Below are 25,711 nucleotides of genomic sequence, written 5' to 3'. Positions count from 1 at the left end.
AGGAGTTGCATGCGTTGGGTTCCAGGTTTGAAGGGTGAAGCAAGGGATCTGGAAGCGGTGCAGTGGTAGGACTAAGAAGCTTGTGGTTCATTAGTTTATGAGACGTTAGTTTATTGATTACCCCGGAGTCAGACTGGCTTATAAATAGTCTAACTTTCCCTGCACAACTATTTACTCAACTACACCAGGACCTCTGAATCCTCTAATTTATAGGGATACATTTGGAGGTTTCTAGGCATAGGGAAGTTGCCCATTGGAATCTTCAGGTTCTTGGAGCAATTTCCACGGAGTCTACTATGTCACCAATACATCCCATCTACATAGGCTCCCATTTCGCTGCAGAAATGATTGTCTGGTCATTGGAAAAACCAGGCCATAGTGTTTTTGTGCCAACAATCGACACAGAGTTAAAAACTCAATGTCACTGAAGAGTGCACACATTTATAGTCTCGACACAATGAAACAACATGTACAGTTACAATCTCACACTTTCAAAATTACAAAACAGGAGAGTGTAAAAGTGCTAATATTACAGAATGCGCTCTAATCAAAACTGCACTGCAAGTGAATGAAAACCATGAATAGTCCCAATATTTCAGAACAATATGCACAGCATTACCACTTCAATGGTTTCCCTTCAACATTTGAAACTTTACAAACCAATGTATGTAGCCTAACACTAGCAATATTACAGAACACTCATTGTGTTTGAATCAAAATTACAGAACACAGGGCAACAGTATAAGCATTACAAAACAACATGCAGTGCAACTGTGTGATCATCACAGATCAAAACTCACTGCCCTGGATTAGTTGGTAGGAAAATAGGCCCTTGGCAGTCCTAGTCCACCTATCTGTCCAATTGTCTGGTCACGGCAACCTTCTGGGAGATAGCCTCTTATGTGGTCTCCCAAGGTTGCAGATCCAAAATAATGCTTATAACAATGTTCAATCAGCAGGCATTGTCACTCTGAAGTAGAGAGGAAGACATGAGGGCATTTCAACATGGATATGCACTTGGATTTTATGAATTAAGGAGGTTTGAGGCATGCACAGCCATCTGGGACATGCTGAAACCTCTCCAGATGTGTGGTCACAGATAGGTTTGCAGCCTTTCCTCCATATAGTGCTGTCATGAGGGCTGACTGCCCCTTTTCCTGCCATCGAAGGCCACTTCCACTGAACTGCTGACTGTAGCAGTAAATTAGATCATCAACATCACAGAACACACAGAACTAATACTAATACTAATATTATGGAACAATATACACAAGCTTAAGTGTGAACATTTTAAATCAATGCCATATTACCATCATTGCAAATGTAATGCATTGTTCAATAAACAATATTATAGCGATGGCAAGTTTGATAATCAGTAAGTTGATGAACAACCAATGTTGTTTTCTGATTAATTTTTCTTTCCTCACTTCCTCAGCTAAAAACCACCAGAAGATTTCAGTTTTGAATCACATGCCCAATTTGAATGAGAATGCTTTCAAGTACAGTCAGAACCACTTGTCTCCATGTTTAGATATTAAAAGGACATATTGGCCTGAGTTTCATTAAACTGATTTCTCTGCTGCTGTAATACATGTGAGGAGGAACAGGATTTTGCTTTGGATCTACTTTATGGTCAAACAGAATGCTGGCAGCCACTGATCTCAAATCATTCATGTGGAATTACTCTTTGAACAATGTAATGAGGATCTTTCATCCAAGTCCATGGAAAATGCAAATACTCTTGAAAACAAGCTGAACCTTTGGAAGAGTCATACAGGGGAGAGATGATCACTGCACTCTCAGAATGCTACAATTCGTTCAGCAGCTCAAAATACTTTGATGTTACTATCTTGCTGATTTCAATCACAACGTTGTCAGTGTGGAACCCAGAGACCGCAGGCAATCTGATTTTTAATGTGGGAAATTGATCAGAAATTGACAAATAGGTGCTTGAAAGAGAAATGTTACAGATTTAATTGGAAAGCTGCAGGAAATCGGTATGCTGCATGTATTTAGCAACAAGAAGTTCCAATTATTTTTAAAAAGTATTACTTTAAACTAACAGTATTCTGCAAATGCAGGAAATATCTGGATATACTGTAGAACTGTTCAACTGTGTAAAATCCTGGGCTTGTGCATTTTCTTCCTATGTTGTCAATTCAGTGTTATTTAGGATTTTTCCTCTTTTTCTTTACTTCAATCCCTTACCAGTCTGAAACCACAAGGAATCTAGAATCCATCACACATCCCTGGAACGTATGACATGCTAACACGTCCAGACCTCATAACCTGTTGTCTAATTCACCCCCCTGCAACCTCTGCTGGTTTGGAGTTCAGAACCTTCAAGATCCAGATAGTGTTACCATGACCACAAGAAGGAAAATGGGTGAGCTTTTTGACTTGGCTGACATTTGGACATTCTCTGATGGTTTATGTACAGATGTTGTAGAACCCAAAGTAAACTGTAAACTTTTAATATTTTGACTCAAGAGATCAGGATCTCATATGCTAGCTTCTTGTGGAATTTTGCTATGCAGAAGGAGCTCATTCAAACCTCATTGTTTCATAGAATTATCTAATTAGAAACACCAGCCCTTCCCCACACTGGTTCTTCTCATTCAGACCTGAAAGTACTTTCTTTACAAGTCCATAGCTATTTTCCATTTGAACAATACTATCGAATACACTTTTATCTTCAATTAAGTGGATTCCAGATGACAATTACTCACGGTGTATAACATAAGTTAAAATCACTTCTCACCTGATTCCTTTGTCGATAGTCTAAAACCTCAAATAGAAACAAAGTACGGCTGATGCTGGAGATCTAAAATATACGGAGAAAGTTCTGGTGAAAATAGGCAGGTCTAGCATCATCTATTGAGACGACATTTCGATGCTTCTTTGGAACTGAAATCTCTGTCCTCTGATAACAGACTGGTCGATCAGTGAAAACAGTTTCTCTTCACCCCCATAGCAGTAAGGTCTTCCACAATTTTGAGCACTTTCATTGAAAATATGATCTTTTGCCATCTCTTTGGAGGACCAACACCTTGGTGAAGTATTGATTACCTCTGACAATAGTTTGTCTTTGCACTGCGACCATTACGAAGATCTCAATGTAGCAGCAGTGACAAGGGAAAACTAATTCACAGAGAAGACACTGCGGCTCAAATGATTACAATCTCTTGAAGCAAGTGAAATCCTCACTTCCCTTTCTATCTGCTTTGCCTTCTGACCTGCATATAAATGTAGTATACAAGAAGAAAAATGAAGGGTGTTGGGAAGAATGTGTTGGGGGTAAAAAGATAAAGCGTTCTCTGCTATTTATAGGGAAGTTTTTCTGTAACTAGTTGCTGTGGTGGGAGGCTGATGAGGTGCTGACAAGTTCATCTCAAGGTTTCCATGTTGAGGTAGGATTATACCATTGTGCCCAACATATCAAATTACCAAATCAGGACCAATAGAGTTGTAGAGATTTACAGTATTAAAAAAAAGTCCTTCAGCACTCGAGTCTGCACCTAACAATTCCAATCCCATTTTCCGGCTATAACAAAATTTTTCTGCAGTACTCTGATTTGCAGAGTTCTTTAAAACGACAACCTCTGTCACAAGATAATCACTGTTATTCATGACTGAAGGACAATGCTACTCTCTCTTCTGTGTTTCATTTTGAAAGACTGTGTGTTCAATTCATTCACTGTAGCTGAGTTTTCTTCGACCAGGCATTCTCCATGATCTTAGAGTTCTGAGCATGTCTGTAGTGAAAAGACATTTTTCTGCATCAAATCAGCTGTCTGTTGTGTCACATTACAAGATCTCTGTGATTCTTCTGTAAACTTTTCACTATTAGCCTACAAGGTTTGTTTGTTAATGCTGTTTGACTGCCGACAGGTGAAACTTCAGTTCAATTGTCTCACCGAGATGATCAAAGTGTGCTGATTCTTGTCAAACTCTGAGATAATTAAGCCCATTATTATCTAGAACATTAAACACTGCAGACACATTCCATACCTCCATGACCTTAATTATTAGTTTTAGTTGAAAATATTCTGTAATGCTTCCATGCTTAATGTTGCTAATGAATTCATTTTGTAGCTTCCAGTAGCTATCCATATAGATCAACAATTTCTGTACATTGAATATTAAAATAATGCACTCTGTTCTTAGACCTCTTGCTCCCTGGATAACTTTACATTAGTTGAATCTTCTTGATGGGTCTTTGCTCAGGATTGAAGCTTTTTTCTCTAAACATGTCTAGTTTATTTAGTCATAGAGTCCTATAGCATGGAGACAGGCCCTTCAGGCCAAACTGTCCATGCTGACCAAAATACCCATCCATGCTAACCCCACTTCCAAGGCACTTGGCCCATATCCTTCCAAACCTTTCTGATCCATGTATTTGTCTAAGTGCCTTTTAAACATTGTTAACGTATTCGCCTCAACCACTTCCGCTGGCCACTCATTCCAGATGTCTCTGTGTAAAAAAGTTACCCCTCAGATTCCCATGTATTCTCTCCCCTCTTACCTCAAACTGATGCCATCTATTCCTCAATTCCCCTACCTAAATGACTGCAAAAATTTATCGCATACCTCATTTTCACCTGAAAGTGTGAGGAAGTATAACTCTAATTTCTCGACATAGATGCTGCCAGACCTGCTGAGCTTTTCCAGCAATTTCTGTTTGTGTTTCTGATTTCTGCCTGCACGGATTTGGCACCATCCATGCTAATCAAAACTTGAATAGTCTTGAATTGTTTTTTGGAGTTCTGAAACAATTTTCTCGCAATGACTGAAGATCTTTTTTCTAACTACATTAATCAACATCTCAGATTTTATGGTCGCTTTACTGGCTGCAGCAAATTCTGAATCTTTTATCACTAATTGATCTTGTACAGAATTAGTTATTTCCTTCCTAGCAGTGATCCAGCTTTCTTTTTTAGTAGGAACTTTTGCATTGAACTGGACTTCAGCTGCTGTTTCTGCATTTCCTGAGCAAGATCTATACCACACATAGACAATTTTACTTCGTCTTTACCTTCATTGCAAGTGACTAACTCTCACTGAAAGAGACAGCTAGGTGTTCAGGAACACTGTCCCTTGAATTTGATATCAAGTCAGGTCTGAAATTTCAAATGCAAGCAAATGAACAATCTATGTGCTTGTTTCCTTCTTTGTAAGTATTCTGAAAGGGCAAATAAATGCCCTCTGGTGGCTGTGTTTTACTTCCTTTGGCACCTTCTTTTCCTGCTATTTCCAGTTTCTGCTTTGAGACAAATGCAAAGTTTTCCCCACTTTATTGTAGTTCTGGGACTGAAATATCTTCAATATTTGCAAACCACAATGTGGCTATCTCAGCAGCTTCACCTAGGAAAGAATTTTAATGATTAGAAGGCATGTACAAGGCAGCTTAGATAACAGAGTGTGAGGCTGGATGAACACAGCAGGCCAAGCAGCATCTCAGGAGCACAAAAGCTGTCATTTCGGGCCTAGACCCTTCATCAGAGAAAGGGATGGGGAGAGGGTTCTGGACTAAATAGGGAGAGAGGGGGAGGCGGACCGAAGATGGATAGAGGAGAAGATAGGTGGAGAGGAGTGTATAGGTGGGGAGGTGGGGTGGGGATAGGTCAGTCCAGGGAGGACGAACAGGTCAAGGAGGCGGGATGAGGTTAGTAGGTAGGAAATGGAGGTGCGGCTTGAGGTGGGAGGAGGGGATAGGTGAGAGGAAGACAGGTTGGGGGGGGGCGGGGACGCGCTGGGCTGGTTTTGGGATGCAGTGGGTGGAGGGGTCGAGCTGGGCTGGTTTTGGGATGCAGTGGGGGAGGGGGAGATTTTGAAGCTTGTGAAGTCCACATTGATACCATTGGGCTGCAGGGTTCCCAAGCGGAATATGAGTTGCTGTTCCTGCATGGTATATGCAGTGATTGTAATGAGGTCAGCTAAGTGGACCTCATAGAATATGAGTTCCCTGTTTGGGGCTGTTAATCTGGTCCAATCAGGGAGCCCTGGCTGACAGATGTAAACATCCTGTTCACACTAAGACCTGGCTCTGAGGAAGCTGGAACAGTGTGAAGGACTCTCCACCTTCGGGTGGCGTCATTGTGGCACTACAGGAGGCCCGTGATGGACATGTCGCCTGAGGAATGGGAGGGGGAGTTAAAATGGTTCGCAACTGGGAGGTGCGGTTGTAACCTGTTTTCTGTTGTAACAAAATGCAGCATGCATTTTATTCTGACTCTTGTACTTTCTGAGTTTAAAGGAGGGTGAGCTGGGAATTCCTGGGCAGTTCCCAACAGGATCAAAACCTCATCTCCAGTATCCAACTTAAAACTATATTCTCTGTCATTTACAATAATCTCTTAATACTAAAATTTATCCTGCAGATTTGTTCCATTGAGGAAGTTGAATTTTCACTGAGTGCCTTAGGAAGATTTCATCCCATCCCTTAATTCCAGGATTCCCACAGATTGCTATGGTCTGTGTCTGATTTTTTTGCATTTCAATTGCAGTCTTAACTCCGTTTCTCTCATTGCACAGATGACTCTTTACAAAATGGGTAAGATTGGTTTGTAACGGTAGAATTCCTTAGTGGTTTAGAACAGTCCTTATTGCTTTGTGGACTTGCTTTTGGTACGTTCTTTTGATTACATGTTTCTTCCCCATCTCTGTACAGGAGCTGATTGAATTCTTTCTGTTTTTAACCTTACATTTTTCCATAGATCTTCAGCTGCTCTTTCTTCAGCTTCTGCTCAGGATTCCACAGTTAAACACTCACATTAATGCTGAAATCAGTCACTAGCCAGTGTCTATTACCACTGAGCTTCTCTTTACATATTTGCTGTATCACTAGATTTGGATCACCAGGCTGGCCTCACAACTATTCATCATTGGCTTCACTTTAAACTATAACTGAATGCTTCCATGGTTACCAGTGCCACCATGTAGCAATGTGACATCCGCATTCTTCTGGGTAAAAACAACAGGCTTTATTGCATGTATCTATATATTGCTGATGGTATATGCAGTGATTGTAATGAGGTCAGCTAAGTGGACCTCATAGAATATGAGTTCCCTGTTTGGGGCTGTTAATCTGGTCCAATCAGGGAGCCCTGGCTGACAGATATAAACATCCTGTTCACACTAAGACCTGGCTCTTAGGAAGCTGGAACAGTGTGAAGGACTCTCCACATGTAAATAAAAGGCAACTTGGTGACAGGATGCTGGCCTCTATGGAGTTATTTCTCCCTCCAGGCAAGTCATCATCCTGACTTAGGAATACATTGCTGTTCTTTCACTGTGGCTGGGTCAAAATTCTGCAACTTTCTCCCCAGTGGCATTGAGGGTGTACCTATAGCACATAGACCGTAGCAGCTCACGAACGCAGCTCACCACCACCTTATCAAGGGCAACCAGAGATGAGCAATAAATGCCACTCCCAGCCAGGAAAAAAAACAGATCATCAACCATATTTACTTAGATTCCCAAAAAATAAATTCATCAGTCAACAACTCCATACAAGTGGAATAACAAATTTGTCTCTGAAGTGGGCTGCAATAATTTCTAACTCTTCCAAGCACTGAATATTTACAATAATTGTGTCTGAGATACACAAATACACATTTCCATCTTCTTGTCTATACATTGAACATTGTTGCATAATTTGGTTCCTTACGCTGTCACTTAACAAAGCAGTATTGCTGCTATTAAAAAATATCAAAACAATAACTCCCATTTAAAGTGCTATGCTTAACAACCCATTATCTGCACATTGCTTAGCTTTATATTTTTACATCCAAGTTCTTGGTACCAATTTCACAACTTAGACTGCACTAATTACACCCTTAAATCGTACAAATTACAGGCTGGCTAATTAGAAGTATTCTATATATTGCTTCTTTGATGTTTAAATTGAGTAGTTACAACACTGACAATGTGTTTTGTTTGTCAGTTCTTCACTAATATTTTAACATGATTTGACAGAAAACTTTCCAAGAGTCCCTGTTCAGCGAAAAAAAATCAATTTAAAAGGAAAAACGCTTACTTTAAACTAAATGTCAAAGATTTCAAATTCCTCGACAGGCTTGCACCCAAGCACTTACCCCTCCTAATAATCAACTCGTTCCAACAATCTCAGAACCCCGTTCTCCTTAATGTCTCACTTTGCTGCTGCCTAAAGAAATGTTCTGTTGTGCTATAAATATGTCTCCCTGCCACAGAGTTCAGAGGGATTTGAATACATACACTTCACATTGTTGTTTATGTCGTGATCGTGTCCCTACCTCTGGCCCAGGTTGATGTTCCTTATGTCCCACATGAGTGGGGCAACGACTCTGAACAGGTTGACATAAATACTTTTTATCTCCTTCCAGAAATGGCCATCAGACAGTATTTGAGTGGAGGCTGCATGAACCTCTCTCTCATGTATTAACCAGTTCCCATTCAATCCTCCTCCATCTGCAACTCCAAGCTTGTTTCCCATTCTCTCTCATGACAGCAGAGTTAGATTACTCATCTTGTGGTATAGGTCAGGAAGAGGGATCATCTAACATTCCCAGGCACAGGACTAACTTGAGGGATTAAAATGTTTGTTTTCTTTTTAAGATTAACCAAAGGTAAAATGATTGAATCAGTCAATGTGTGAACTCCATGTGAAATTACATTTGGGCTGTGTCCAGTTTAGTGTTGCTTTATTTCATGTATAGAGCTACATCTGAGAGACTGACGTAATTAAATGGTGTGAGGATCTACATTTTCACATATGTAAATATGTACATTTATACATCCAAATTCCCAGAAATCTAATTGGAATCAGATAAAGCAATATGGAATTGTCATTTTTCAAGTAAAGTATTAGCAAAAAGGCAATACATTTGCTTTTTACATATTCCCCAGAAAAACTGAATGTGTACTCAATGTCACATGAAAGAATTCACAATTAATGCACAACTTGGGAAATTTCTTATAACATTTTCCCTGAATTATATCAGTAATTATATGAATTCACCCTCTCCCAACTTTGACACCTATCCGTGCAAAAGCAGGATCTCCAATTTGATGTGATCAAAGCAAAAGTGATCTACTATTATAGTTGAGAAATAATCTTAGGAAAGTTTGATCTTCTGTGCAGTCAAATGAAACCAAAGAGTACAAAACAAGGGTCAAATGATCTGACCACTTAGAATCATCATTAAAGCCTGACAGTGTGGAAGCAGGTCATTTGAACCACTGAGTGCACACTGACCCTCTGAAGAGCCTCCCACCTACAGCCATCGCCCTACCTCTGCATTTCCCATGACTAACCCACCTAGTCTGCACAGCCCTTCACACTATGAACAATTTAGCACAACCAACCCACTTAACCTGCATATCTTTGGACTGTAGGAAGTAACTGGAGCACCCAGAGAAAAGCTGTGCAGACATGAGCAGCATGTGCAAACTACAAACAGTCTCCCTGGGCTGGAATCAAACCTGGGTCTTTGGTACAGTGAAGCGGCAGTGCTAACCACTGTGCTACTGTTAAAAACTGGCTATTCAACATCTCAACTTTGCAACTTAAAAAGAATATGGGCTAAGTTATGCCTCTGCACATTGGTTTGATTATTCTACCAACCAAATTTGAGGTCTACAGTTCATCATGAAAATTGCCAAACGCTCTGCCAAAGTAATGAATAAAGTAAGTGATGTATTTCTCATTGACATTTATAGTATAGGAGGACACCATCCAGCCCATCATGTCTGTAAAAGTCAACATGGATCTGACCGCACTAATTCCATTTTCCAGATTTTGGCCCACAGCCCTAGAGGCAATGGCAAGAGAAGTGAAATTTGAAACATTTTTTAAGTGTTTTGAGGGTTTCTGACTTAGTCACCCTTTCAAATAGTGAGTTCAGAGCAAAAATCTCTCTCCTCAAAACCTCTCTTTGCCTTTACCTCTTACCTTAAATCTATTGGGCCTTGTTATTCATTCCTCTAATACCTTTCTATCCATCCTTTCTAAACCTCTTATATACACCTCTATCATGTCCCTCCTCAACTTTTGCTGCTCTAAGGAAAACAGTTCTAGACTGTCCAACCTTTCCTCATAGCTCAGGCACTACACTCCAGGCAACATCCTGATAATCCTCCTCCGCACCTCTCCAGTACAATCACATACTTCCTACAATGTGGTGACCAATATTGCACACTGTATCCAGTAATGCCCTAACCAGTGTTCTATACAGTTCCAGCCAAACCTCTCTGCTGTTGCATTCTATGCCTCAGCTAACAAAGGTAACTGACCCATAGGCCTTCTCAATCGCTGTATCTACTTGCTCTGCTACATTCAGAGATCTGTGGATATGCACAGTAAGGTCACTCTGATCATCAATCTTTTCCAAAGCCCTACCATTCATAGTGTAATCTTTTGTCTTGTTTGCATTCCCCAGGTGCATTACCTCACATTTTTCCAGGTTGAATTCCATTTGCCATGGTTTTGTTCCGCTGACCAGTCCGTTGATATCTTCCTGTGGTACACAGCTATCCCCCTCATTATTTACCACACTACCAATTTTCATGTCATCCTCAAACTTCTTGACCATAGTTCCTACTTTTAAGTTCAAATCACTAATGTATATCATAAACAAGTGCCCCAGCACTGAGCCCTGTGGAACCCCACTCAAAACAGACTTCCAATCTCAGAAACAATCCTCTGCCATTACCATCTGTTTCAACTCTCAAATAATTTTGGATCTGATATGTCACTTTTCCACGGGCAGAAAATCTACAATGAGTGATGTTTAGCTTTGCTAAATTCCAGGTAGACCACATCAAATGCATGACATTCTTCAATAATTTTGGTTCAATACCTCCTCAAAAAGCTCAATCAAATTTGTCAAACATGACCTTTCCTTAAATATTCCATGCTAACCTTGATCAATTCAAGTGCAGATTTTGTTGTTGTCCTTCAGAATTATTTCTAACCATATCTCTACAGATGAGGTTAGATTGACTCTCCAGTACATTCCTGCCGTATCCCTTCCTCCCATTTAATAATGGAAATAATAAATTCTACACACTCTTTCTGTTTACAGTTTGGTAAATGTTTCTGCTTTGAGTGTAATTAGTGATATTGGCACCATACCGTCAGCGTTGGGGAGTGTGTTTTCACTCTAAATTTCCAAACAATCATATTTGTGAATCACTAAATATAAAGTTTGCTTGCAAACTATTATCCATAAAATATTTACACTAAAAATATCATCTAAGAACATGTAGCAGTTTTACTAGCATAGCTAAAAATATATTCAATTCCTGAAATCTACTTTGTTAATCAGAACATGTAGTCTGCCATCTACAAGTACTCTGATTTAAAATGCATTAAAAAGACCATTTAAAATCTTTGGAAAAGTGCAGCTATGAAACCTAGATAATTCTAAGAGCCTTTATATCATGTATAGCAAGGATTTTGTTTTGCATTCCCTGAACAATGTTTCTTGTGTTATACTTCTCATGAACCAATTTAATTCCAATTTGTTTTAGTTGTTCTGAGCAAGATTTCATTGTGATAAAACATCAATGCTCATGTACAAATATAATGCTACGCAAATGACTAAAAATTTACCAGGAAGAACTATTAAAGATCTTCATGAACAATAGAAGTGTGATAAGCCTGTAACACACTGCAAGAATATAACCTTTAAATAGCTTTTCACCATTTCTTTCAAATGCTATTTTGAATTTTCAGTCTACCCATTAAATATGACTACAACAAAATACCACCTATCGTCTAACAATTGATTAATAATTCTTGGGATGTGGGCTTCAGACCAGCAGTTAATGTCCATCCCTTATTCCCCTTAAGAAGATTCTGATGACCCGCCTTCCTTAAAACTGAACTGGTTGCTCAGCCATTGCAGAGAACCCTTAAGATTCGACCATGTTACAAATATCAAGGGAACGGGGATAGTGTAAGGAAATGGCTTTGAGAAGACCAGCCATGATCTAGTTTAATGAAAGAGCAGGCTTGAGGGGTGAATAGCCTACTCCTGCTTCTATTTCCTATATTTTGATTGCTGCATGTCTGGAATCAAACATAAGGGATTCTTTGATTCTCTGATAGGCCAGGCCAATTAAAAGCAGTAACTTTTCATCCCTGAATTCCAATAATGAGCCATCTAGATTTTTACAATAATCTAATAGTTTCATGGCCATCATTATGGAGTCGAGATTTTCTTTCCAAATAATTCAATCATAAATTTTAATTTTTTACAGTGCAATTTAAAATCCTGTTTCTACATCACTAGTCCAGTTCATCTGGATTACGAAAGCCAGTAAATAGCCACTTTATGGCAGGAACCAGACACCTTTCTTTCCAACTCAGTTGGCTCCCATCCTGAGCCTTGGTCTCTGACTCCATACATTTCCTGATTCTGTTCCCCCCTCAACTGCTGACTCAAACAGCCTCACCGACTGCCTCAGGAACAGCCAGTCTTGACATCAGGCCTAACATAATATCTTGTAGCCTTTCCACCGCTTTTGGACCTCAGGCTTCAGCCACTGACTGCAACAGTTCCTGCCCATGGACTGGCTTAAGTTCTGGATGTAAGTTTGCTCGCTGAGCTGGAACGTTCGTTTTCAGACATTTCGCCACCATTCCAGGTAACATCATCAGTGAGCCTCCGACGAAGCTTCGTCGGAGGCTCGCTGATGATGTTACCGAGAATGGTGACGAAACACCTGAAAATGAACCTTCCAGCTCAGCCAGCAAACTTACATCCAGAACCTCAACCTGAGCTACAAATCTTCTCAAAACTCGCTAACTGGCTTAAGTTTCCACTCATCATTGGCACTTCACTTATGGACTTTCCTTGTTCTAAAACTGTCCTGTGTTCAAATAAGTTCTCAGAAGTACTGACTTCACTATCCCTCAGTGAAGGAAGCTGGCTGCTTTCAATCTCCCAGCTGGCCAGCTTCACACAGAAATAAATGCATTGCAACACAAACGAAGGCCGTCCGACTCATTGCTTCTGTGATAAGTCAGAAAGAGCCAATTATACTTTCCAAGTCTTGACCTATCAACCTGAATGCAGCAGGTCAATGCATATCCAAGTATTTTTAGAATGTGATGAGAGTTTTTGCTTCTACTAAGGTTTTGAGGTATGTTGAACAATTCCTACCACCCTCTGATCGAAAACAAGTCTTCTCGATTCTTCTCAAATTCTTCCGCTAATGAATTTAAATAATGCCAGTGGTTATTGGCCTTTGTGATAAGGAAATAGTTTCTTCTTATTCACTCAATCAAGGCCCTTCTTAATTTTGTACACTAGAATTAAATCACCCCTCAGCCTCCTCTGTTCTAAAGTTACCAACTTATCTTATTCAATCTTGCCTCACGGCTGAAACTCTATATTTCCATCACTGACCTTCCAGATTTCCTCAGCACCCCCTCCAGTACGATCACTTCCTATACAGCGTTGACCAGAACTGCAATACAAGCTAATGCAGATGGTAATACTCTAGCTGTGGCCTAATAGGTGTTGTATACAGCTCTAACAAGCCTCCCTGCTCAAAGTGTAATCTAATAGGAGTAAACAATTCATGTGCCTCCCTAAACACCTTATCTATTTGTCCTGCTCGTATTAGGAATTTATGGACATCTTCTGTTCCTCTACATTTAATATCCTCCCATTATTTGTCCTCCCCAAAATATGTTACTCCTCACTTCTCCAGATTGAACCCAATCTGCATTATTTCTATCCACCTGACTAGTCCGTTGAAACCTTTATAAATCAATCTATTCATACTGAGTGAGTTAGTGGGGGGCGGGGGGGAGGAACCAGATGGATGATTAGTTCCATCCGCTGAGGTTTTATATCAAAACTATTCTCTTAGAATTAAATACAATTGGAAATAGTCACCACTTGGTGCAGAACTGCTTCTGGTTGAAAGAATTTGACTGTTTTACATTCAGCACTTTCTAATGTATGTTCACTATATGAATCCTCCATTGTGGAAGGACAGAGTGTCTTGGGCTTCATTTATGCTCCACACCCATGTGCCTATGAGATTCTTTTCCTTATTTACAAAATTATGATTACTAAGCAGCATAACCTTTATTAGCTTGTGATAAAGGAAACACTCACTCAAGGCCCTTCTTAATTTTGTTCACTGGAATTAAAGAACCCCTTCGTTCTAAAGAAAATAACTTTATCCTATTCAATCTTGCCTCAAGGCTGAAATTCTTCTTTAACCTATATCATTCATACAATATTCCAGCTTAGAAGTTACAGTATTCTACTCCTTACTGACCTATCTTTTCCCTGGTCTGGGTCCCCTCCCTCATTATGTCTAAAGATGTCTTATTCTCTTTATGAGTATCAAGATGGTGATAACACAAGTTTGTAGGAGGAAAGAAAATGAAGAGAATGGTGTTAAAAAAGGAGATTAAAAAAAACCGAGTTGGGATAAAATACATCATAGCCTTTTGGAGAGACAGAAAATGCAAAACAATCAAAAACAATGCAATTAATAGAAAGATGCTAGAAGCTGGGCAAACAATTCAAGCAGGAGTCTATTTGAGAAAGTGCAACAGAATTAGAGCAGAAAATCTGTTTTTTAAACATAAGCAATGCCGCAGAGGGAAATGTGAACACATTGAGAGTTCATATCATATGTTGTGGATATGTCAAAGGGAGCAATTTTTTTCGGAAAATGTGAATAAAATACAAATCCTCAAGAATTCAGTATTTTGGTACAATTTTTGGAACTCGGAAATAACAATCTAAAAATTTAAAGTCATCCACAAAAATACTGAGAATCAGATATAAAAATAGAAAATGGAAATATGTGGCAGATGGTGAAGAGACTAAAATAAAAAAACCTACAGAGAGGCTGGTATAACCATATTTGGCAATTTAGAAAAGGTCCCTTTTTAAGTTACACAGCTGAATGTCTAAGCATTTGTTGGTAGCCTTGATGTCTCTTTTGTAACATTCAGCACCATCACACAGAATGGCATTAATCCACATCAAGCTGCCTTTGAGGGTCTCAATGAGGTGATTCTGTGACTCAATGCTAGAGAGGAGGTTCTTCCTCATTGACCCGAACTAAATTTGGTTTAGAGTCCCTTGAGGTGATAAGCACAGCCTCTGAGAGTGGTGCCTTAAACTGCGACGCCATCTAGTGCCACTTCAGCAACAACCTAGACTTCCTTCCTTGGATTCTCTCAATAGCCAGAGTTGCTGAATAGGATCAAAGTGATAACCAGGTTGTCAATTTTGAAATAGTCAATTTCTTAGAAATTCACATTCGATTATTGATGAAGTGGATCTGAGCAAATTGGGTTTTAGAACAGTGAATTAAAAATCTTTAACATACTTCAATTTTGAACTTCTGAAGCTGGATGCTGAAATGCATCAATTTACTTTTATTCTAATTATTAATTTCAGGCATTAACAGTCACTTCCCTGTTTTGTTTTGACACTTCTGAACTTTGTTTTTTTTTAAATTTTCTCGCTCCTGCAATTGTGCTGTCGTCCTACTGTGCAACAATGGAGCTAACTTTTCGGGGATGAAGTCAGAACAACGGCATTCAAAGTATCCAAAAAGATTCAATGCTTTTCGAGTGAAATAAAATAAAGCCACCATGTTGAAAAAAGATGATCAGGTGTATTGCTATACCAGCAAATGCACAGAATTTTTAAAAATTATTCACAGAATGTGGGCGTCACTGACTGGCCAGTATTTATTGCCGAGATGGCAGTTAAGAATCAATCACATTGCTGTGTGTCTGGACTCAAATACAGACTAGGTCAGGTAAGAACATGCATTGATGAAGCAGATGGGCTTTTAACAACAATCAGCAATGGTTTTAAGGTCATTATTCAACTTTTTATTCCAGATTGTTACTGAATTTAAATTCCACCATCTGCCAAGGTTTGATTTGAGCACAGGCCATTGCTTAGCTCTCATATTAGAAAAGGTCTGTTGATGATACCACTAGGCCATGTTGGCTTTGTGATTATTCAATGGGTATGTTTGACTTAAAACAACGTCTTGATGGGTATCAAAGCGAAGTTTCATTCCATTTATCCTTGCTAGATTCGAAACGGATTGATAATCTCACAAGTAATATGAGTTATCTGTCATTGATAATAAAGTGTGAAACTGGATGAACACAGCAGGCCAAGCAGCATCTCAGGAGCACAAAAGCTGACGTTTCGGGCCTAGACCCTTCATCAGAGAGGAGGATGGGGTGAGGGTTCTGGATTAAATAGGGAGAGAGGTGGATCGAAGATGGAGAGAAAAGAAGATAGGTGGAGAGGAGAGTATAGATGGGGAGGTAGGGAGGGGATAGGTCAGTCCAGGGAAGACGGACAGGTCAAGGAGGTGGGATGAGGTTAGTAGGTAGGAAATGGAGGTGCGGCTTGGGGTGGGAGGAAGGGATCGGTGAGAGGAAGAACAGGTTAGGGAGGCAGAGACAGGCTGGGCTGGTTGTGTGGTGCAGTGGGGGGAGGGAATGAACTGGGTTGCTTTTGGGATGCGGTGGGGGAAGGGGAGATTTTGAAGCTGGTGAAGTCCACATTGATACCATTGGGCTGCAGGGTTCCCAAACGGAATATGAGTTGCTGTTCCTGCAGCCTTTGGGTGGCATCATTGTGGCACTGCAGGAGGCCCATGATGGACATGTCATCTAAAAAACGGGAGGGGGAGTTGAAATGGTTCGCGACTCGGAGTTGTTTATTGCGAACCGAGCGAAGGTGTTCTGCAAAGCAGTCCCCAAGCCTCCACTTGGTTTCCCCAATGTAGAGGAAGCCACACCGGGTACAATGGATACAGTATACCACATTGGCAGATGTGCAGGTGAACCTCTGCTTAATATGGAAAGTCATCTTGGTTCCTGGGATAGGGGTGAGGGAGGAGGTGTGGGGGCAAGTGTAGCACTTCCTGTGGTTGCAGGGGAAGGTGCTGGGTGTGGTGGGGTTGGAAATCTGATTCAAGCCCTCTTTCATGGCTATTGTTGACCTCAGTGACTGATTAATTCATTAGCCATAACTGGATTGGCTTCAATACTTCTCAATTGTTCAGATATCTTTGCTCCTGACTATAATACATTGAACTTACTGTTACAAAATACACATTTATGTGAAATGTAAAATAATTCCTATTGTCCAAGAGATCCACTTCCTCTTTCCTGAACCTTTCCCTCAATAAAATGGTAGCCACCATCTTGCTGCTAATTCTGCCATTATCCACCATCTTCAAAACCCTGTCTTGACTCTCTTTCTTCTTGACAATCACCACACCTCTTCAACTTTCCTGCCCTCTCAAAAGTCCTTCAAGATGTTGTCTCCTTCTGAATCCAGCTACTTGGCAATGTTACTTAAGAGATGTCATCCCTTCTTGACCATGCTCCAGCTTTTACCATGTTTGGCCATATCATGCTCCGTAAACTCCTTCAATTTTTCAATTGAGTGGAGTAATTCTCTCTGGGTTCTGTTTCTATCTGGCTAGTCACAACGAAAGGATCTCCACTAATACTCATCTTTCATATCTAGAATTTGCCAAGGATTACTCTTATTTTTCATCCACCTTCTGTTCCTCAGTCACACTACCTGAAAACACTAGTGCTATATAAATCCAAGGCATTATTGTTATGGGCAGAATGGTACTCAGCTTCCCAGATGATTAGCCCAGCAATGTTCTTAGCCATTCTTTTCTCAGTTTGTTTAGACTAAGTTTCACCTTTGAGAAAGAGTCTGCACCTTCAGAAAAAAGGGAGATGATAAACTTGAAGAAAAGAATTTGCTGCTACAGCAAAAAAGAACACACCTAGGAACAACCATGTACAGAAATGTTGAGAATATTTGGTGTGCATTGTAAATAAGAAGAACAAGGGAAGTGCTTTAGCATCTCAATCGTGAGCATAAAGATTTCTGCTGACTTTTGTAAAATGCTCCTGCTGCATCATCACAATTTATGATGTCTGGGAACCCATGGATCTTTTACTACTTGGTTTATTTTTCACACTGAACATAAGATGGAAGGATCAATGCTCCGAGCACATTGTGTAGTCAGCAGAAAAATTGGAAGTGATCTTTTGCAAATCACAACTTTCCAACATTTGACACTTTACTGATAATATAATAACAAGAACTAAATGCAACAGAGTGTTTCTGCATCTGAAATCCAATGGACGGAAAAGCTTGAGTTATCTGTTTGCAAAGCAGACCTAATCGTGGCCTAACAAAAGCTTATGGAAGGAGGGGCTAGAGAAAGGAGCCACCTTTGCATCTCTGAGGCAGTTTTTACCAGGCATGTTGCATCTTAATCTATAAACTACATAGAATAAGATTGCAATTTACAGTACAGATCAGGCCAATTCGTTCAATGGATTTGTATCAGTATGTATGGTCACCATGAATCTCTTCCCACCTTTACTTAACCCTAAAAACCAGTTCATAGAGTCATAGATTGTACAGCATGGAAACAGACCCTTCGGTTCAATTCATCCGTACCAACCAGATATCCTAAATTCTATTCTTTACCTCTTTGTGTAGTTAACCACCCTTCCTTAAAACGCAGTGGTCTGTGTTAGCAAGTTTCACATATTACACAATCTCTGGATATAGAGGTTCTCCGGGATCCCTCTCTGGACAGTGAAGTGACTGTATTACATCTCCGGTGAATGGCTTTAGTTTTCTCCACAATGACTAGTTTTGAAGTAATTGTCACTCACCATGTTAGCTTTTTTCCAATTGGCTGCACGTTGCATTGCATTAAGTTTGAAGTGAAAATCTGGAATGTTGGCCATGGGGCTGAGGTACTGAGTGGTGGCAGGGCCTTTGAAGTGAGGTAAACTTCAAAAGTACACAGCTAAATAAAAGGTTCAATCACATTTCACTTTGGTCATTACTATATGCACCTTAATATAAGGGTTTCTTCAGTGTGATATCTCAGATACAATAAATCACTAAAAAATCACTTCAACTTTCACAATTTCCCATCCTCACCTATGCAAGACATGCTAATTTGTTTCATATTCTTTTGTTCTTTTTAAACTAGTAAATTTGTTTCATATTCAATTCCTAGTATAAGCAATATCATTGGTTAGGTGTACTAATATTAGTTTACTCAAGGACTCTGTACAAAACTCTGGTACGGCCGCACTTGGAGTATTGTGTACAGTTCTGGTCACCGCATTATAAGAAGGATGTAGAAGCTTTGGAAAGGGTGCAGAGGAGATTTACTAGGATGTTGCCTGGTATGGAGGGAAGGTCTTACAAGGAAAGGCTGAGGGACTTGAGGCTGTTTTCATTAGAGAGAAGAAGGTTGAGAGGTGACTTAATTGAAACCTATAAAATAATCAGAGGGTTAGATAGGGTGGATAGGGAGAGCCTTTTTCCTAGGATGGTGACGGTGAGCACGAGGGGGCACAGCTTTGAATTGAGGGGTGAAAGATATAGGACAGATGTCAGAGGTAGTTTCTTTACTCAGAGAGTAGTAAGGGAATGGAACGCTTTGCCTGCAAGGGTAGTAGATTTGCCAGATTTAGATACATTTAAGTCGTCATTGGACTAGCATATGGACATACATGGAATAGTGTAGGTTAGATGGGCTTGAGATCGGTATGACAGGTCAGCACAACTTCGAGGGCCGAAGGGCCTATACTGTGCTGTAATGTTCTATGTTCTATGTTCTATGACAAATACCAACAGAGCTGGGACTTTGTTCTTAATCAATATAAAAGTTGCTGACTTAGAAATAGAGGCTTGTGTTTCTACCTGAAATTAGATGGCTGAGGAAGAAGATAAGATGTTTCGTTATGACATTGAGCAACATGCTGTGGCCCAACACTGATTGACCAGTTGGTCCTTTCCCTTGCTCATCAATTTTCTATTACATGTTGGCACTCCTAGCCATATTGATATCCAGCTCATAGGCCAGATACAAATTTCTCGAGACTGCGGACAAGTTACACTGTTTTTAGTTAGTAGTGTGGTTGACTTCATCTGATGCCAGTTCCTGGAGGCTGAGCATCTTGAGTGTGCTCCAACCTGATACGGTGGCATCAAAAAAAGTTGCATATTCTTCTAGAGTTATACCACTTGCTATTGAACAAAGATAGTCTGAGTAAACAGCAAAGTCCATTCTATGAACCCATAGCATGCCGCTTTGTGTTGATGGTTACTGTGTTAAGCCCATGTAACTTTTTTTAAAATTAAACAAGGTGAGTTTTATCTTATGGTCAACATAATGAAAGAATTGACACATGTAAAAATAGATCTCAACATCTCTGTGGCAAACCTACCTTTTATTGCAAGCCTCCTGAGTTCGCAGACAGTTCCTTCTGTGCTGACAGAAACAATTTAAATTGAAAGTGGAAGTCAACAATAGGACAAATCTCTGATGACAACAATTACTTCGCCAACCTCTTTCAGCCCAGAATAATGGTCGCCTACTTATTGTAAATGAGATGACAGTGAAATGCAAGTCACAGTGCAAAAAACAATTGAGCAATTTGAAGCATAAATCAAATCCTTTGTTAGTTGGAATTCTGCAATCTTTAGCACTGCTTTAAAAACACTGCTGACAAAACTGGCCACCCTCACAGATTGAATTAACTACTATGGAGAGTTTTTGCTAATTGTGCTCTTTCGCTGGCCTTTCGGGAGGTTCTTAAAATTGAAGCTACTTATTTTAAGGACAAGGAAATTGTCAGGCACATTTTAAAAGCATTTGCTTTGAGGTTACTGAGGAGATGACTACTGTACACCAACATAGCTAGAAAATGGCTCTGCATGGTTATTTAAAGTGCTTTCCTGTAATTTCTAGTCAGGTACTGACAGATGGTGAATGAGACACAAATGCTTATTTGTTGTGGTAAACCCATATTCAGCTGTACTAATTAAACTGCACAAGTTGTCACTCTTCAATATGTCAAAGAATACTTATATTTAAAAAGGAAAGACTTTCTAAAACATTTCTTGAATATATTTGTTGTACGCTTTTACTTTTGCCAACCGATAGATGAATTTGAAAGGAAAATTAGTTTAAAAAATCCACTCTTAAAACTACTGTAATTTTGGATACATCTATTGCTTACACCTTAAGCACTGACATACATGAACTGAAAGGAGAACAACAGTTCTATCACAGCAAGTTTAGTGCCCATTCATAGTGAATATACATTAATTGTATATGCACTACATTAATCAGATAATTCTCATACATATTGAAGAGTGATGTCATATTTTGTATTCCGTTTTAGCATTAACAGGTTTGGTGAACTCGTTAAGAATACTGGTTAGTTTGGTCACAGCCAGGATTTAGCAAACCATTCCATTATAAGAAGAAGTTCTTAATTCCTTTATGGACAATTGGGAAGGCTGACCAGTAGGAGGAACCAAGTTCTGAAGGTGCCTTTAAAATATTTTCATGAATTACAATGTATATAATTGGTGGAATAGGTTAATAAAAATAAGTGAAGAAAGGAAGAGAGTGTGCAAAAAATGCTGAGCAAACACTATTAAGATATTGCACGTTATTTTCATGAAAATTGGTTTGCCTTTAATTCTTTGTATATAATGAATGTGGTACCATTGAAAGTGCTTCTAGCATTTGAGCATCGATTACTACTATTTTATATAGTTTGTTTCAATGTAGTAATGTACATGCTGAAGTAACAGCTGGTTTAAAGAGATTGCATCTCTCTAGATTTGTCAGCAGACGAACAATTAAGAACATTCATTCCAGTTGAGCTATAGGAAACAGGCGATGGCAATTTCTCTTACAATAGTACGCAGTCACTTTCAGATCAGTCCTAAGATTTCCAAAGTTAATGCTTCCTTACGTTTCGGCTGAAAATTAACTTCAATAATAATGCAAATCCTTTCCGTCTTTATTGTTTTCTTCAAATTAGCTTACTCCTTCTGCTTTTACTTTTTTTATTTAAGCAAACTGTTGGCATCATTCTTTCAGTGAATGTTTGGGGTGAAGGGTATTTAACTTCTCTCTGTGACTGGGTTCCATTCTATCACTCAAGGGAGATCACAATTTTAAATATTTTCTTCAGTAAGTTATTTACTTAGTTTTGGTGCTACCACCTCTCACCCCACCACCGTTTTTTCTATCTGCAGCTGAGGAAACGATAGATTTCAGCCTTCAGACTATGCCAATTATGAAACATCTGTTCCAATTCCTATGACATACCTGAAAGTACATTGAATAAAGAGCAATGAACTTTTGTCCCCAACCTTCTCTTCTCAAACTACATCAGTTCAACAATTTGATTTCTCTCTTCCAAAAGCAGAGCAGAGAATGAACTGAGATGTTCCCTTAGTGGGGAGTAAGAGCGTTCTGGATGCTTTTCAACTCAAACTATTAGGTTAGGAGTCCAAAATTCAGTGCAGCTGAACAAAGACCCAAGGTACCATTTCTTCACTGAGGAGCTGATGTATCATTTCTTCATTGAAGAGACTAGGTACCATCCCTTCTGTGAGGAACCATCTCTGCACTGAGAAGCTATCTCTTCACCGAAGAATTGAGTTACCATTTGTTCACTAAGGAGCTGAGATCATCTTTGCACTCAAGATCTAAAATGTCATCTCTTCACTCAAGAGCTGCAGTTGTTTCTCCATCAAGGAGCCAAGATACCATCTCAACAAAGAGATCAGATACCATCTCTTCACAGAGGAGCTGAGGTACCAACACGGCTCTCATTAGGTGAGGTACCACATCTTCAGTGAAGAGCTGATCTGTAATATTTTGAATGAGTAGCTGAGGTTGTTATGTCTTTGCTGTGAAACTGAGATACATCTTCCAATGTGGAGTTGAGAGCTCATCTAAAACAAGTAACTTCGGTCCTATCCCTTCACTGAAAGGCTGGGATATCATTTGTTCACTGAGGAACTGAGGTCCCATCACTTCACTAAGGACCTGAGGTATTGCCAATTCACTGAGGAGTCAGCAATTTTCAATCTGAAGAAAAGATATCCTTTACCAACCAACAAAACGAACTGTGATTACTCAAAATATCACCATGCAGCAGCAAAAATTACAAATGATAAATTAATTGTCGAACCTCATAACTGAACACAAAAAATGAATAATTTGAAAACATTTTTCTTTTTTAAAAGAACAATTTTTGAAAAACAAAAGCCTCTTTTCATGTTTATGAAACCAAGAAACAAATTTGCAAATCATTTACTATTCACCTGCACATTTTAACCAAAAGATGCTCAGAAAAACAAAACATTTATTATCAAGCTCTGTGAACATAGGATGCATTTCAGTCAGGATACTAATGGATACATTCTGACCAGATTAGAATGAATCCCTTGCCCTGCCTAAACACATCCCTTTGCACATGGATTTTCTGCTGCATCTATCCCTTTTCATGATTTAATTAATACATTGATATATTTTTTTAAAATTAGCAGGTAACCCCAAGTTTTATGTGTAGGGCATGAATACACACCATGCAGGTAAGAAGGTAGAATGTACATCATAAACCCTAAGGAAGGATTTGCTGCATCTATGTAACATGAAATAGAGGATGCAGAACTCAACAGCTAATTACAATGCAGGAGATTAAGAATTTGGTGTTGTTGCTGACAGTTATCAATTAAGAAGCTCAGCTAAGGCTCACTTATCAACCATGCATGTTTCTGCACCACTGAAATCTTTTTAACACATTTATTTTAAAATTTGCAATGCTGTAGTACAGGGGATTTTTAATCAATCTGTTTATTATTTATCTGGTGCAAAATTCTTACTTGTAAATGCTATCAAAATCCAAAACAGCACATTGCAAGCACACCACTAACGGTCTGTTTCATTACCACATGCAGCCTCAATCTAAAAGTCATAGATCTTTCCCTTCGACACTTGCCTGCATACTAAACGGAATTTGTCAGAATGGACTACTAACTAGTGGAATCACATGCGACTATATTCCGTCAGCTACATTGGAAAGCTAAAGTCTTGTCAGGACCAGAGTTGTGATGCTAACTTGCCTCACCGAAGCCCCTAGAAACCAGCTAGGGCGCTGAGCTGCTTATCTAAGTGGATTTTTGGAGGAAACTGACCGCAAGAAAATAACGGACTGAAATGTTAAGACGGTCAGAACGAAACATGCAAAGTTTAACAAATATTTCAATAAAGCAGCGCTCAGCGATGTTTCTTTTTTTAACCCTGTAACTGAAACAGACCAGCGACTTACCAGTGCTGTGTTGCAACTCAAACAGAAATACCAAAGCACAGTTTCTGAAGTCATAACGTAGCCTTAACTTGAAGTCTACACTGAGCGCAGCTTACTGAATACTGGCTGCATTTTGAGTTCTCAGGTACAATAATCGCAGCTTTCTGCAGTTTTTGTTTTGTCACAGACGGACATCAGTTTGTTCGCACAGATTCCGAGGGAATCTGTTGCAAAACCTTATATTCTTCGCCCCCCACCCACATCACTGAGACTTGAAACCTGCAGTAAATACCCTGATCTAAAACAAGTCTTGCACTTAAATCACACCAAAGCCTCGAGAAACCTTGTAAAGCCCTAATCCCTCTGTAACAGTAATAATCTAATTTACCTTTCAGAGCCAGTTGAAAGAGAGAGAGAACTCGCTTCTTTTCAGTCTTCCCACTCCGAGCATCTGGTTGTCCTGTTGGAGTAATCCCCCGAACCAGAAAGGTCCCCTCGACAGTTGTGGAAAAACAGAAATCAGCGCAGCTCCGGTCCCTTCCTGGAACGCAGCGTGTAAGACTGCAGCCTTAGGTCTCATGCGCCGTGATTCAGGGGATGGGGAGGGTGGCGGGGGGATACTGAGACCAGGCGAGCTCTGACAGGAGCTTCGTTCGTAGCGAGATCTTCAATCCTTTCATTTCATCCCCTGGTGGCCATTCAGGGAATAAAAAGGAGCAGGAATTTCCTTTTAATGAAATGCTTAAGGAATACAAGGGATGGACCAGTCGCTGCTCAAGCGGGGCGCTAGTTCGTAGCAGTGTGCGGTTAACTCTTTCATCTCCGCTGTCAGTGTGCTCTGGAATTGACTGGCCACTGCCAACTTTCTCCGTTGGCATGGCGCCTCGGATAAAGTCACTGATTTTTTTTAAAGTTATCTATCACAGCGGTACGGACAGGGGAGTTGTCCACACTGATTTTAACGGTACGTAGTAACAGTTCAGTGAAAGACTGTGAGCGTTTCAAGTGGGCTAAAGACGATGACACAGAATGATTGAAGCTACAGGATATGTTTTTTATTAAAACCAACCCGATCAGTTACTGTGGAGAGAGGTAACGTTTCCAGTATAAATCTCGCAGACCTGCAATTGTTTCTCCACTATTATTTCTACTTGATGTATTACAGATTTCCAACATCGTCGTTGCATTTAGCTGATCACCTTCTGAGATACATTACCCATTCTGCCTTTTAAAATGTTGCTATTTTGACACCACTGCTTGTTCACTGGTGTTATTTTTATATTTTTCTAATTTGACTGAAAGTAGCGGGAGTACTGGTGACAACCTGAATTCTGGAGTTTATCCTGACACCGCATGCTCACGTAAAATGCTGGCAGTTGATTCCTGTCTGACACTACTCCCTGCACATTAATGCTGTGTATTTACAAGCTGGGTTTTATTATTAATCTGACTGCACTAATGGGGCAGATATTCCATGAATCTGCCCAGGGTTTTGAGAGATTGAGTGGCACAAATCAATGGTCTCATTCATTTCGT

The 25,711-nt window shown here is 39.7% G+C and overlaps 1 protein-coding gene across 3 annotated transcripts in view; it reads right to left on the bottom strand.

Annotated features, from left to right (window-relative positions):
- The window catches only part of LOC125461535 (cadherin-22-like), a 731,460-nt gene extending 706,600 nt beyond the window's left edge, over positions 1–24,860 (bottom strand). For 2 of the 3 annotated variants that reach the window (XM_048550445.2, XM_059652843.1), the window contains exon 1: positions 24,564–24,860. The gene's annotated coding sequence lies outside the window, so the exon portion shown is untranslated. Of the gene's footprint in view, positions 1–24,196; positions 24,277–24,563 lie in introns of those variants that run through there. The other variant, XM_048550446.1, reaches the window with a different exon arrangement.
- Positions 24,861–25,711: the final 851 nt, after the last annotated feature.

This window comes from Stegostoma tigrinum, chromosome 19, assembly GCF_030684315.1.
Source record: "Stegostoma tigrinum isolate sSteTig4 chromosome 19, sSteTig4.hap1, whole genome shotgun sequence".
In the NCBI taxonomy this organism is placed as follows: Eukaryota; Metazoa; Chordata; class Chondrichthyes; order Orectolobiformes; family Stegostomatidae; genus Stegostoma; species Stegostoma tigrinum.
This window is presented reverse-complemented; position numbering and strand designations above follow the sequence as displayed.